The sequence below is a fragment of the Columba livia genome, chromosome 4, assembly GCF_036013475.1.
Source record: "Columba livia isolate bColLiv1 breed racing homer chromosome 4, bColLiv1.pat.W.v2, whole genome shotgun sequence".
Taxonomy (NCBI): Eukaryota; Metazoa; Chordata; class Aves; order Columbiformes; family Columbidae; genus Columba; species Columba livia.
In genome coordinates this window covers 20,696,699-20,710,269 of record NC_088605.1, presented here as the reverse complement: position 1 = coordinate 20,710,269, position 13,571 = coordinate 20,696,699, and positions in this window count along the sequence as shown.

The following is a 13,571-nucleotide window of genomic DNA, read 5'->3' as shown; positions in this document are numbered from 1 at the left end:
ACAGTTCCTTTGTTCAGCTGATACTCTTGTCAGAACTTAAAGTTCTTTCTTTACTCCAAAGGCAAAAAAGGGGAACAGAGAAAAAGAGTAAAGAAGAGACGCAAAATTAGTCATGAGCATCAAATGATGTTTACCTTTACCATGCAACAGAGGCATTAGCCTTTCAGAAACTCGAACCTTTGGAAGTCACTTGGCTGGGATATTAAGACAAACGAATGCAGCCTCTCTTTGATCATTAATGCACAGAGAATCTCAGCATTTTCTTCCCCCTTGCTTCTTTTGATGCTAGAAGGTGAAAGGGAGAGTCTTGTTTCTTACCTGGCAAGAACCAGATGACCAGCAGTGAAACAATTTAACTATGGGTTACTAGAGGTTGAAATTCCTTTCGGAAGCCAATCCAGTGTTTTGCTTGTTAAAGGATAGAACAGCTGGTTACAATCAGTTGCTGGACTGAAAAAGCTCACCTCCAGGATACTAAAAAGTTGGTTCAGTAATTTGTTGGCTTCTTTGCTATACTAAGTGTTCTCTGACAGCTCCAAAAAAACATTGTCCTGAACAGAAAAAAATGGTGATTTTACTCTCAAGTAGCAATTATCTTCTTCAAACCTCAGATGGCTCTGACACAGCTCATTAACATGTCATGCCTACCAGTTTCACTCTTTCACCCAGTCCTACCTTTTCTCCTTTCCCTGAAGAGCTTTTCTGCTTAGCACAGCTATGCACAATTCTTGCCAGCTCACTATGGGTCCTTCACAACACATAAGTGCTGCAAGAGCATTTTTACTGTGTCTGTATGCATGCAGCTTTGCACATGTGCCTTTTCTTTCTGTGCTAATTGCTTAGATACAGAAGACCTGAAACTCCATCACAGCAGACTTTGGATTAAGGTTGATTTAGGTCACTGAGTAGCAGTGATGGTATCTATGCTCTGCAGAAGCCCTACAGTTTCCTGATGTGTTCTGTTTAATGAAGGGTAGTAATTAACCATGTCCAACCTTGTAATTATTAACATGCAATTGTTAATGAGACTGTAACTTCAGCTGTTACTTTGTGAACACTGATTTAAACCACATAAACAAAAATAATTAAAAACATTATGAAACGCATAGATATAATAGCTATCACAACCTTTATTATTACATTACTAATTTTCAGTAAAAGTGAAGTTTGAAGCAAATTGACACCGTCAATGCACTAAATTTTTAATTCATCGCTATAACTGTTTGAATGGAATTGGAAATGTAGGTAACATTTTTAAAGCTTTTTAAAAACATTTTTAAAGCTTTTTTATCTTTAATTTTTGAAGTTTATCAGTTTGGATTTTGACCTTGATGACTTTGTCTGCTTGTTGGTTTTAGGTCAGTTATTCATCCTAAAAGCAATAAAATCCTTATGATTTTGACTGAATTAAATATATATATATATATCTAAGAATGGCACAGGAGGCTTTGATTTGGGGTTCACCTTTTTATTTCCTCATCAAGTTTTGGTAATGGTAAGCATTGTATTTCAGAGCAAGAGCTTCCTTTTAGAGATTAGTTTGTTCTGAAAATCACAGCTGTTTTAACACTGAACTCAGTAACTATTCCATCCATTAAGAGTCTGCCCTCCCTGAAAGTAAAACTATCATTTTTTTTGTTTGTTTGTTTAATCTATTTCAAAACTAGAATTAAAAACAAACAAACAAACAAACCAACAACCACCAAAAAAAAACAAAACAAAAAACCAATCTTAGTGAGATATGCCAGGAAAGAGAAATAACCAAGTGTACCTGCAGTGGTATTCTGGTCCTTTTTCTTATGTAGACAGGTACAATGCCTAGTGATGGGGAATGCAGAGGCCTAACAGAAGAGTTCTGATTATCAAAATACATGGTATCAAAGAATATCAGGATTTTTTACTGTGACTACTACAACAGTTTTATTGCAGCTATGGTATTAGCCTTATGGCCTGCTTCTGGCTGCCTGAGCTTGCTGTTCCTTTTCCTAAGCTCTTTCATTTGTAGGACTTCAGACTGAAAGTCTTTTCCTCATTTCTAAGTGTGGGTCTTCTTATTTCTGTGTATTGTACCTGCTGAAGTACAATGGGAAATTCAACTTCTGAGTTTAACTATGTCCAATATATTTCTGACACTGTTTGATTCACAGGAATTTTTTTAAACCTACTTTGACATTGACTGTGTCCCCATAGAAGAGAAAAATCATTGACATTTAGAAATTGTTCCCTGTTATACAATAATGTTCTTTCTCATTAGAGAAAATAAACAAGACACAGGTTGTCAAACAGATCTTTCAAAATGCCACTCAGAATTTTCATTTCAATTTAACTTATTCTTATCTTGAGACCAAATATTAGCTGCACTGAAGTCAGCGTTGAACTCCCTTTCTATAAGGTCAGCCACAAAACAGTTTGTCTGTGGCTTATGCCCCTTAATGTCTTTTCTAAATATCTCTCTCACTAAGTGCTGTTATCCTGTCACAGAGGCTCTCTGAAACTGACTGCAATTAACTGTGCACTTCTATTCAGAGGAAAAGATTTAAAATAATCTGTTGTAATGTCTTTCTCAGAATACACAATCTGCAGGAGAATTGTACTCAGGAATATAAGGAATTTGTTTGTTTGTTTGTTTATTTTTAAGGAAAAAAAAATACCTTGAAATTAACAAACCCAGGAAGTGAGATCTAGTATTCGTAAACTTTCTGGAACAGTTCTTCAGTAAACAATAAAATCTGGTATCTTCATTTATGTAGCTTTTGAAAAGAATGCTATGAAATTACTTCATTTGAGTCTACCAGTATAGACAAAGAGCAGCTCTGAGAGTAGTTGGCTGTTTTGTTTAGCTAATGGAAGCAATAGCTGAAAACTGAAGGAAACCAAATCCAGACAGGAAGCAAGACATTTTCTTTAAATTAAGGGAGCTATGTCATCACAACAATTTCGCTCAAAATCTTTTTTTCTTCTTCGAAGCCTTGATGAAGAGGCAGTAAATCGAGGCTTGTCTGTTTTTTTCTTTTTCAAATGTATCTGCTTGTTTAATAAAAATTATAATATCTTCCAACAAGCCCTACTCCCTTTATGTCAGTATTTATATTCCTTTCTAAAATATACACTACATTTCATCCAAAAAATGACAGCTTCTTTTCATAAATCATTGAGAGAAATACTAGAGACTTGGTAATGATTATCAAACCATGACCTTAAGAGTACCTGTGAGTTTGTTTTCTCTGAACTACATGTGTAACCAACCAACCAAACAAATCTGAACTAATCAGGAAAAAAAAATCTAAGTGGCAAGAAAACCAAGAGCAGGGGAATCTCTGTGAGCCACTGATAGTAAATTTCTGTAAGGTGTCCTTAAAAAGTTAGACATTTATGTAAAAGGACCTACAGATGAAAATTACTTCAGAATCTCCTTGTGTTCTGTTGTAGTTTTCAAACATTTAACTTTCTAATTTGGGAAGAAAAACCCAAGGTCCAAAATTCAAAGATCAAGTTTTCAAATGTATCTCACAGCTGCAGATGAAAGCTATCAACAATCTGTGACATAAACTCCTACTCTCACAGAAATGGAGATACAGAAGTTGATGACACTGCCATACTAGTAAACTGGCAGGGAAGACATTACATCATCAACTGCCGAGCCACTTAGTAGAGCTAAAAGATCATGTGGGAGGATGTTGTCATTGCAATTGCATTCAGTAGCATCAACAGGGTTGATCACTAGCAAAGAAAGGGCAACTGAGGGTTAAACTGCAAAGGTGAAAAATTATTCTCAATTCAATATGTAGCTAGGGCCTGCAGAACTGGAAGTAAAAGGGAAGGCCCTAATGCATTGAATTTGCTAGCACAGCTTCCAGAGTTTAAATTGGACCCCATGAACCCGGAGTTAGGAATAAAAAGGGCTCTTTTTGAAGCCCTAATTCAAACACTAGCTCTAATACTAATCACAAGCACAGCTAGTAACTCGAGGCCTCCAGAACCTCTGGTAACATATTCTTGACAGGAGAAGCCAAATAATGTGGTTTCTTCAACAGTTTTGACAGGACTATATGGAGTCTTTCAGTAGATACGTTAATATTAATGTTAGATCAGGATGAATCACAGAGCAACTATTGAGACTAGAGTGAGGTTTGCATTTAAAATTATGGTTGGGTCAGCAGATGTTGTCTTCGTGCTGTTAATCCTCTAAAGCCAGAATAGGATGTATTGACAGACACTGTAAACTGCTTAATGCCATTTCCTGACTGGAGGTTTATCAGTGGTTGACTGTGAGCAATGGAGACAGAACTGGTTTTAAGAACAGACACACACACACAACTGCATGAAAATCTCAGTTCATCATTATACATTGGCCAGATCACAAAACTGGCTTTTGCAGGTAGTGGAAGGTCAGCAGTGGTTCAGTATTTGTTCCCAAATGAGTCACTGAGGTTATAGTTAGTATTGTGGGTACAATTACATTTAGTGCAGGAAGAAAAGAGATAGAATAAGTTTATCACAAAGTCAGGAAAGGCTAAATTATGACATTGCAAAAGCTTTATTGTGGGCTATATTTTAGGGTGCAGCTATGACAGTAAGTTACTATGAAGAGTATCTTCATGGTTGGAAACAGTATACAGTTTGGGAATAAAGACTTTGATTCACTTCTGTGTTCTGCAAAGTCCGCAAGACTAATCTGGATATTCAAGTCCCAAAGAATAGTTTAATTTTGAGAAGCTATGGATAAGGTCACTATTGGACTAGATTAACATTACGTATAGAGATCCAGTCATCAGGAGAATGAGTTTCTGCTACATTTCCAAATTCTGTAAGGCCTATGAAGATATTGAAAGACAATTACCCCAAATCAAAAAATGAAACATTTAAGAATCACTGCATTACAACAGAGAATAGAGGTAAAATTAGGCCTAGAGCAACTTGTGATTGAAGACTTCAGATTAATACGTTCACAGGGCTCAAGGTACATCAGTGAATACATCCCACCATAATACATCATATTGCTCTTTCGCAGATTTCTTTCTAGCGTGTATATGATAATATGCTTCTATTAATATTGTAAACAGAGCATGGAAAAGAAGAAAAACCTCACTGATATGCATATATCTGTGTAAGTCTACAGTAAATCAACTGCACCAGAGCTGATGGAAAAATCATCTCTCAGAATGGGAAAAGAAAATTCAGAAAAGATTAATTCAACATATGTTAGATATCTCACAGTTTGATTACTGAGTTCATTTAACATATATTTCTGAGCTCAGCTTGGCTTTCTTCATATCTTCACAATTTAGTTTTACAAATGTTATGTTTGACACTTCATGTAAGATAAGAATCACACTCTCAGACTCACAGTAATACCAGTGCAAACTGGGCATAGAAGCACTGAGCGAAACAGAGCTACTCTTGGATATATATTGATGCCCCTGAGATCAAAATATGTCCCACTCTCTTGGAACAGAATTATAAGAAGGACTGAGCTGAGAATAACCTTGTGTACATATAACTGTCTGCTCTTCTGAATACTTTCTTCCTAAATCTTGTACATTCTGACAGATCCATTAACCAATAGTTTTCCAGTGACATCACTGGTGATGAAGGGCAGTACAATTACACATACCCAGATATTTTCTCCCTTTTTTGGCAATTATTTTTATGTTTATTTTCATTTAAGATGTATATTGTGGTTTTGAGACAGAAAATGAAATACAAAACATTATGTTATCTTGTGTTAGTTTTGAATGTTTAAATAGGAACTATCTGCTTATCATCTTCCAAATTTAAAATAACCTCTCAGTATGTGCTTAATACTTAGTGTTGTTTGCATGTGTTCAGAATTGTGATTCTCAAATGAAACTTTTGTGAATTTTACCGCTATATTTTATTCATCTAAAAAGTCATTGAAGGTTCATTATTATTTTCTTGTTTAAAACTACTTTTTCATTTAAATTGATGAACAAACCCAATAACTTAAATGTCTAGCCAGGCAACATAAGTGATGTCTAGTCAAGACAAATAGTTTAAATTTAAGCAATAGGGGGACATAGTGGTTTAGAAGTTAAAATAACTAATAACTGAAAGTGGCTTAAAAGTTAAAATAACTAATATATTACTGGCTTTGTTGGACAGCATAAACATTAGTGCTGTGAAGGTTTCAATTCAGAACAAAAACTTTTTGAAACTAATACTCTATAAAATGTATTAGCAAGTGTAAATAATCACATACATGACTAAGAGCCAAGTGTGTGGCTACCTGCCACAGTGTCTTAGTGTCTCTGCTGCAGCCTTGAAGAGACTCTGATGGCAAGTACAGCATCAGCTACACTTCTGTGTGTACCAGCCAATGCAATCATCATCCTCCATTATAATTTAACCCTGTATAAGCCATACATTTGTAGATCTGGATTATTTTATGCTTATGTTAATATAAATTGAAGAAGTCCTTGTAAAAGTTTTACACAGTATTTGTATTATGTTCACAGATACAATGCAAATCTTTTTAGAACCTAGAATATATATTTCTTTTCTTCGTTTGCATTGTCTAAAATTCCACTAACTGGTTGTGAATATTTTGTGTACTGAAATTGCAGTGGTTACTTGTAATTGAGCATTTAACTCAAACTGTGTTGTTTCAGTTTTGTAACTGAATGGCTGTATGTCAGAGACAGAGAGAAATCTTGACAAAAAACAGTGATGTCATTACTGACTCACTGAATGTTAGGCTCTGAATAGGTTTTAGTAAATTTAAAAAATCATTAACCTTTTAACTTGCTTATATTTTTCATTTGGGATTATTCTTGGGGGAAAAAAAATGACAGATTTACCATGGAATTTAAATATTATTTACTCTTACTATTTTAATCCAGGTTCATTCTGCATGCAATGTGTCCCTAATTATTTTGAATAGAGCTAGAATATTTTTTAGACTGAGATCACATAGTTCAGACATTCTAAATGATTCAAAATGAATTTTTAAGAACCTCAGTCCCCTTCTGCCTTACGCACTCATGCATTCCACTGAAGCATTTTTACTGCGTTACCTTTGTTGAGATAAAGTAATTGCAGGTACAGAAGTGGGTCTGCATTTGAAGATGTGATTTGTGATCCCCAGGTCTTCAGAAAGTGTAGGAGAATGTGCACTTAATTTCTTTCTGGAATTGTTATAATGTGAATGAGTAGCAAAGACAAGGTGCAAAATCCAGTGCAAGGAAGACACATGCCTATCATAATGAAATTATTACTGAAAAGATAATAATTCTGTTTCTATTAAAAAAAATATTAAAAAAAAAAGGCAAAAAGTGCATTGCACTTTCCATGAGTGAGCCCCAGAACCTTCTTAATTATTAAAAAAAGTGAAAAAAAAATTTATATATATCTCTTCTTATGGCTTAGAAGGCAATAACTGGTACATGCAATTAGCATTGGTGTTCACTCCTAGCCTTTGATACAATGAAATGTATGCCTTGGCTACCTGAGTGCTTGTTTACTTGCTGTTGTGTCCCAAGTAAGTCCTCATATCCCTACAGTGAAGAACATTAAATGACATCCAGGTTAAGATAAAATATAAATAAGAACATTTATTCATACCAGCTAGAATAGCTGATAGAGTCAAAATTTTATAAAGACACAGACAAGCAAAGCAAAGAAAAAAAGAACAAAACACATTAAATCTGATTATATCAAGATTACTTCATAAAAGTCTCCCTCTCTCTCACTTGGGTTGATTTGCCATCTGCTTCTTACAAGATGGCTGTCACGATCTCAGTCTTGTGGCTCATGCTGCATTTCTGTGTGGAGACTGATAAAAGCACCCATCCATGAGAAAGGACATCCTTTCACAGAACATTTTTCAGGACTTAGCCCTCAGGGACTACCCTCAGATATTCATCTTGGCTGAACCTGTTAGCTCATTTAACCCGTTCTCTTTTCAGTTCTTCCAGGGAGTCTAGGCAGATTTAATGTCTTATCCCAAAGTACATTTTATTCACTTTCACCCAGGAGTTCCTCTGGCTGCAGTTTGTAATTAGAAAAACTGCTTTTTACTATGTGTGCACACTTAAGAAACCATAAAGTTAAATTGTGAAAATGCATATACATAAGGTTAAATATAAAGAGATAGTGTTATATCTTGGCTTATAATAACTGCATCATAGTCCATAATAATCATTACAGAAAATCTATATTTTCCAACCTTTTGTTACTTCTATCATTTTAACAATAATTCCCAAGATGCCTTAAATCTATCTCTTTTCCCAAAACAATTTTACAGAAGCAAGTGCAAGATCAGTGTTTCTATTCCAGCTCTGCTATGTGCACTTGAATGGATGCCTATAAATGAGTGAATACATCTACTTATTCAAGGGTCATATCCATGCTGCTAATTCAGATTTCAAATAAAGTCACTGATGAATCAGATAAGTACTGATTTGCTACCCTGACATCTAGCCAAAGACTAGGATTTCATGCTATAAACTCCTTTATGGATTCTTAGATACATATATGAGCACTCTTGAGACAAATTCTTTTTGTTTTCAGTAGTTCTATGTCTTCAAATTAAATATATGCTAAAGAGATTTGCAGGGCTCAACTGTACAGGCAGCTAGAAGTTCCACTTACCAGAAAAAGAGCATTTATATTTGTGCAATTCCTACTTTAATGACTCTTCAAGACTGTCAAGGAAATGTTCATTTTAGTGGGGCAGGAAGGAGTTTTTCATGTATATAACCTTTTTTTAGTTTTGCTTTGTTTGTTTGTTTGTTTGTTTTCAACCTAAAAGTCTGGTTTTCCAATCCCATATGCTCAGTAAGGGAAATAATTGACTAGGGACAGTTTGGGATACAGGTCCCCAAGGGATTTTCTTGACAAAGAGCAGCTCCTCAAGGATGCAATATTTGAACTGCCTACCTGTGTGCAACATTAACTGTCACCTTTAATGGCTGGGGAACTGAAAGGGACATTATGACAGTCATACATTGCACTGAAGACACTTGTAAACTGTGTGCATCAACAGGCTTTGTGGCATGCATTCAGGACACTACAGCTCCTTTCTCCTTTACTGATTACTGTCAGCTCTTGTCTCTGCTGCTGGACTGGGGAGAGCCTAAGCATGGGAGGGACTTGCCCTTAGGCTGTCTCCTGTTCTCAAATAGCATAAAATACCATTTAAATTCTGATTTAGAATGACAGGCTTCTTTTGTCTTCCAAAAGGTGAAAAAAAGAATGAAAAATCTATTAGATGTGTGTACTCTGATTATAATGTCCAGGACATAATCTATATCTATCTATCCGTCTATCTATCTATCTATCTATATTTTTTATTTTTTTTTCCAGATGGTTCTTCAAACCAAGGCTTAAATACAAAAAAAAATTGAAATACTACAAATAGCTCTTTGAAGATTACTTTTGTATATGCCTCAGAAAAACATAGAATGGAAGATAAATAAAAATAACTCACTGCAACGCAGTATAAAATCTGACACTTCAAAACAGCAGTTTCTTTTATCCCCAGGGAGATTAACAGAACTGTTGAAAACTACATTAAGGATATTTTATGGTATAGTCTTAACATCTAGGAAGGAAGTTTGGCTGTTTGCCACCAACTTCTGAATTCAGCAAGCAACTTCTTACAGCAGGAAAACTCTTGCTTATTTGGCAAAACTTTGTGGATGTTCTTTCTTCAATATTTTAGCTCATAATGGGAGTTTTCTTCAAGATGTTAATAAAGTCAGACATTATTTTCAAACTTTTGAATAGAAAAAAAAGGTGTATGTTTTTTTTTTCAGTTGAATCTAGTTTCTTATTTCCTACATACCTCTTCTTGTCTATCAGTTTCTACCTTTTCGGTTTTGAACATATAGGTGAGTTCCAAACACATTTCAACTTATATTCATACAGATTTCATGAAATTTGCTATATGCTGAGTAGAGGAGAAATGCACAAAATATCTCCTTTGAGGTAAAAGCTTCAGCATAATCGTACTGTATTATTATTATTGCAAATACATGAGCATTTCCAAAAGACAGAGATATTATAAATTGCACAGTAATTGAAAATCTTAGAACTTCTTCAGTATAGGTGAAAGCAAATAGAAAACATGGAATCAATTAAACAAAGTTGCACAGTTTGCATTGTTCATTAAAAGACTTGTATGTATGTAAACTCACTTGGAATTATATTTTCAGTTCTTTTCATATCAGGTTATATGAATGTATGAATTGCATGATAAGATTTGAAAATCAATACAGAAGCAAGCAAGCAAGAGGAGATTATGTCTGCATCTAAATTAAACAACTGGAAGCTCAGTCGGATAGAAAAGATTAAGCAAGTTTTAAACTAGCTGGCCCTGGTACCAAGAGTTGCGTAGACACGTGATCATAGAACACACTGCAGACTAACTTGCTCTGGTTCCCCCTGTGTGCCATTGTAAATTAGGAGTTTACTCTAGAAACTGAATAAGTGTAAAATTTGTGTAAACAGGTCCATCAAACACACTTGTCATGATCCAAGAAGCATTTATTTAGAGTCTTTGCAGTGGCTACTATCCAAATAAAATTTGCAAGCAGGGAAACTCAGGCCTTTTGTCATAATTCCCTAACAAAGTTATTAAAAATCAAACAAGCTCTGTTACTAACTTGCTGTTCCACATCACTAATGAAATATACTAGATAAGATTAAGTGAATTCTTCCACTATGTTAATATTCTTGTATGAGAGAGATGGTGATTACTGTTGATCTTATAATTACTCAAGCAGGGGTGAGACTCCACTATATAATATACCTTTTTTGTACAAATACTATACATCACACCGTATGGTATAATGGGTATCACCTGTAAGGAGGCCCAGTTATTTAACAAATTTCTATGTTTTACCTTTTTTTCTTCTGTTCTTCTATGCTTTTTCTTTTATGTGTGTGTGCTGAATTGCTAACCATTTTATCCGTAAGCACATGTTCTTTTAACAGGTTTATTGCTATAGCAAGGACAGAGCTGAGTGGCTGAGTGGGCTGCAGCATAATTGCAGATGAGATGCACACTGTGAAAAAGCTGATGTTTTAAATGTCAAGTCAATTTTAAGGCGAAAATGGCCCAGAAAAAAATATAGATCTATGATTTAAGGACACTATTTTTAAACAGCTGAAATAATGTTCAAACTTCAAACAATTATGAAACAATCCAATAACTTTGAAATTCAAATTGCTACCTTGTAAGAGAGAGTCAACTTTTCATTTCTTTTGATATTACCAGATAACTGGGTTTAGAAACTATGAAAAAATATTTCAGTAAATAATAATTTTAATTGAATAGTTTCTTTTTAAAAAGCATTGTTTACTTTCTTATTTATACACTAATTTTAATTACTTGGTCCTACATTGTAAGAATATTAAGGTTGAAGTTCAGCTCAAAAAAGGGAAAGTTCATAACACAAAACCTTCATTTAATTTTTCCCTTCTGTGTGTCTATTGAATGCAGTTGTATCATTTTCATCCCTGCCCAGAATCACACCTCATACATTTATATTTCTTTGTGTCTCTTTCTGTCATTTTAGATTTTTTTTTAACTAGACATCGTTTACCATGTATTATCCAAACCTATACTTCATACAAAATTAATAATTTTTATTGTTGCTTTTTTAGAACTACTACAGGAACACCAAAATGCTTCCTAAATATGTATTAATGCATTTTCACAATAACCCTGAGTTTAGGTGGCACTAGTTTTCCATTTGTTATGTTTAAATGTAGAGATTAAAACCAAAACTGAGAAAAAAAAGTGTGTTAGTTTTACTTGTCAAGCATGGAAGAGTATAAACTTGACTTTTTAGCAGTCTCAGTGTTTTAATACAGCTGTATATATGCAAAGCACAGGTCTAACTAGTTTAAACTGCAGTGAAAGAACCCAGACATCCCACAAAGTTTCTTCTGCAAGTAAAGAAACAGCATTTACAAGTATTGTCAGACAGAACTTTGTTAAAAACAGAATCACAAGGTGGGAAAATAATACACACCTCTGTAGTTTTTTACCTGTCTTCTTACAAGAACTTTATCTCATTTTCTCTTTGCTTTCAATTTGCTTTCACAGCAAGGGTCAGTACTGGGACGAGTACTATTCAAAATATTAATCAATTACTTGGATGAGGGAATAGAATGCACTGTCAGCAAGTTTGCTGATGACACTAAGCTGGGAGGAGTGGCTGCCACGCCAGAAGGCTGTGCTGCCATCCAGCGAGACCTGGACAGGCTGGAGAGTTGGGCAGGGAAAAATTTATTGCAATATAACAGGGGAAAGTGTGGAGCCTTGCATCTAGGTAGGAACAACCCCAGGTTCCAGTATAAGTTGGGGAATGAACTGTTAGAAAGGAGAGTAGGGGAAAGGGACCTGGGGGTCCTGGTGGACAGCAGGATAACCATAAGCCAGCACTGTGACCTTGTGGCCAGGAAGGCCAATGGCATCTTGGGGTGTATTAGAAGAGGGGTGGTTAGTAGGTCGAGAGAGGTTCTCCTCCTCCTCTAGTCTGCCCTGGTGAGATCGCATCTGGAATATTGTGTCCAGTTCTGGGCCCCTCAGTTCAAGAACAACAGAGAACTGCTGGAGAGAGTCCTGTTCAGAGCCACGAAGATGATGGAGTGAAGCATCTCCCTTATGAGGAAAGGCTGGGGGAGCTGGGTCTCTTTAGTTTGGAGGAGACTGAGGGGTGACCTCATTAATGTTTATAAATATGTAAAGGGTGAGTGTCATGAGGATGGAGCCAGGTTCTTCTCAGTGAAAACCAATGATAAGACAAGGGGCAAGTGGTGAAAACTGGAAAGTAGGAGGTTCCACTTAAATATGAGAAGAAACTTCTTCTCAGTGAGGGTGACAGAACACTGGAGCAAGCCTCCCTGGGAGGTTGTGGAGTCTCCTTCTCTGGAGACATTTAAAACCCACCTGGACACATTCCTGTGTAACCTCATCTATATGTTCCTGCTCCAGCAGGGGGATCAGACTAGATGATCTTTCGAGGTCCCTTCCAATCCCTAACATTCTGTGATTCTGTGATCCTGTGTGATTCAATATAAATACACATAATTTCTGCAACAACTCCCTTCTGTAATAGGGATCCTAAGTGTGTGGTCAGGTCTTAAATATCATCCTGCATGTGGACAAGCAGGTGAATTCAGGTTACAGGAATTATTTTGTTTGCTAATAATTCTGGTCCTTGATTTTAGAGTTTAATTGAAGGGTAGAATTCACATTAGAACTATTGAATTGCAACCTTATACACAGAAGTAGTTTAGTGCTCCTGATTCCTATGGAAATACATTTAAGGTAATTATATTTTAAGAAATCAGTGGTTGGCAGTGACAGGAGCTGCAGGGGTTCCCCCCAGGGCAGGTAAGGAAGGGTTGTAGTGGATCTGGAAAACTATATAGCACTTCATCCCTAGGGCTCCCAGGCTGGGGGCTGAAATCGGGCTCCCAATAGTCTGGAATGGGAGGACAGACAGTCTTATTGGTGTCCTTAGGGCCCCAAGATTTAGAAGGAGCCGAAAGGTGAGCACCTGCCTACCCTGCACCACCACACTTGTTCCCATGAAGAA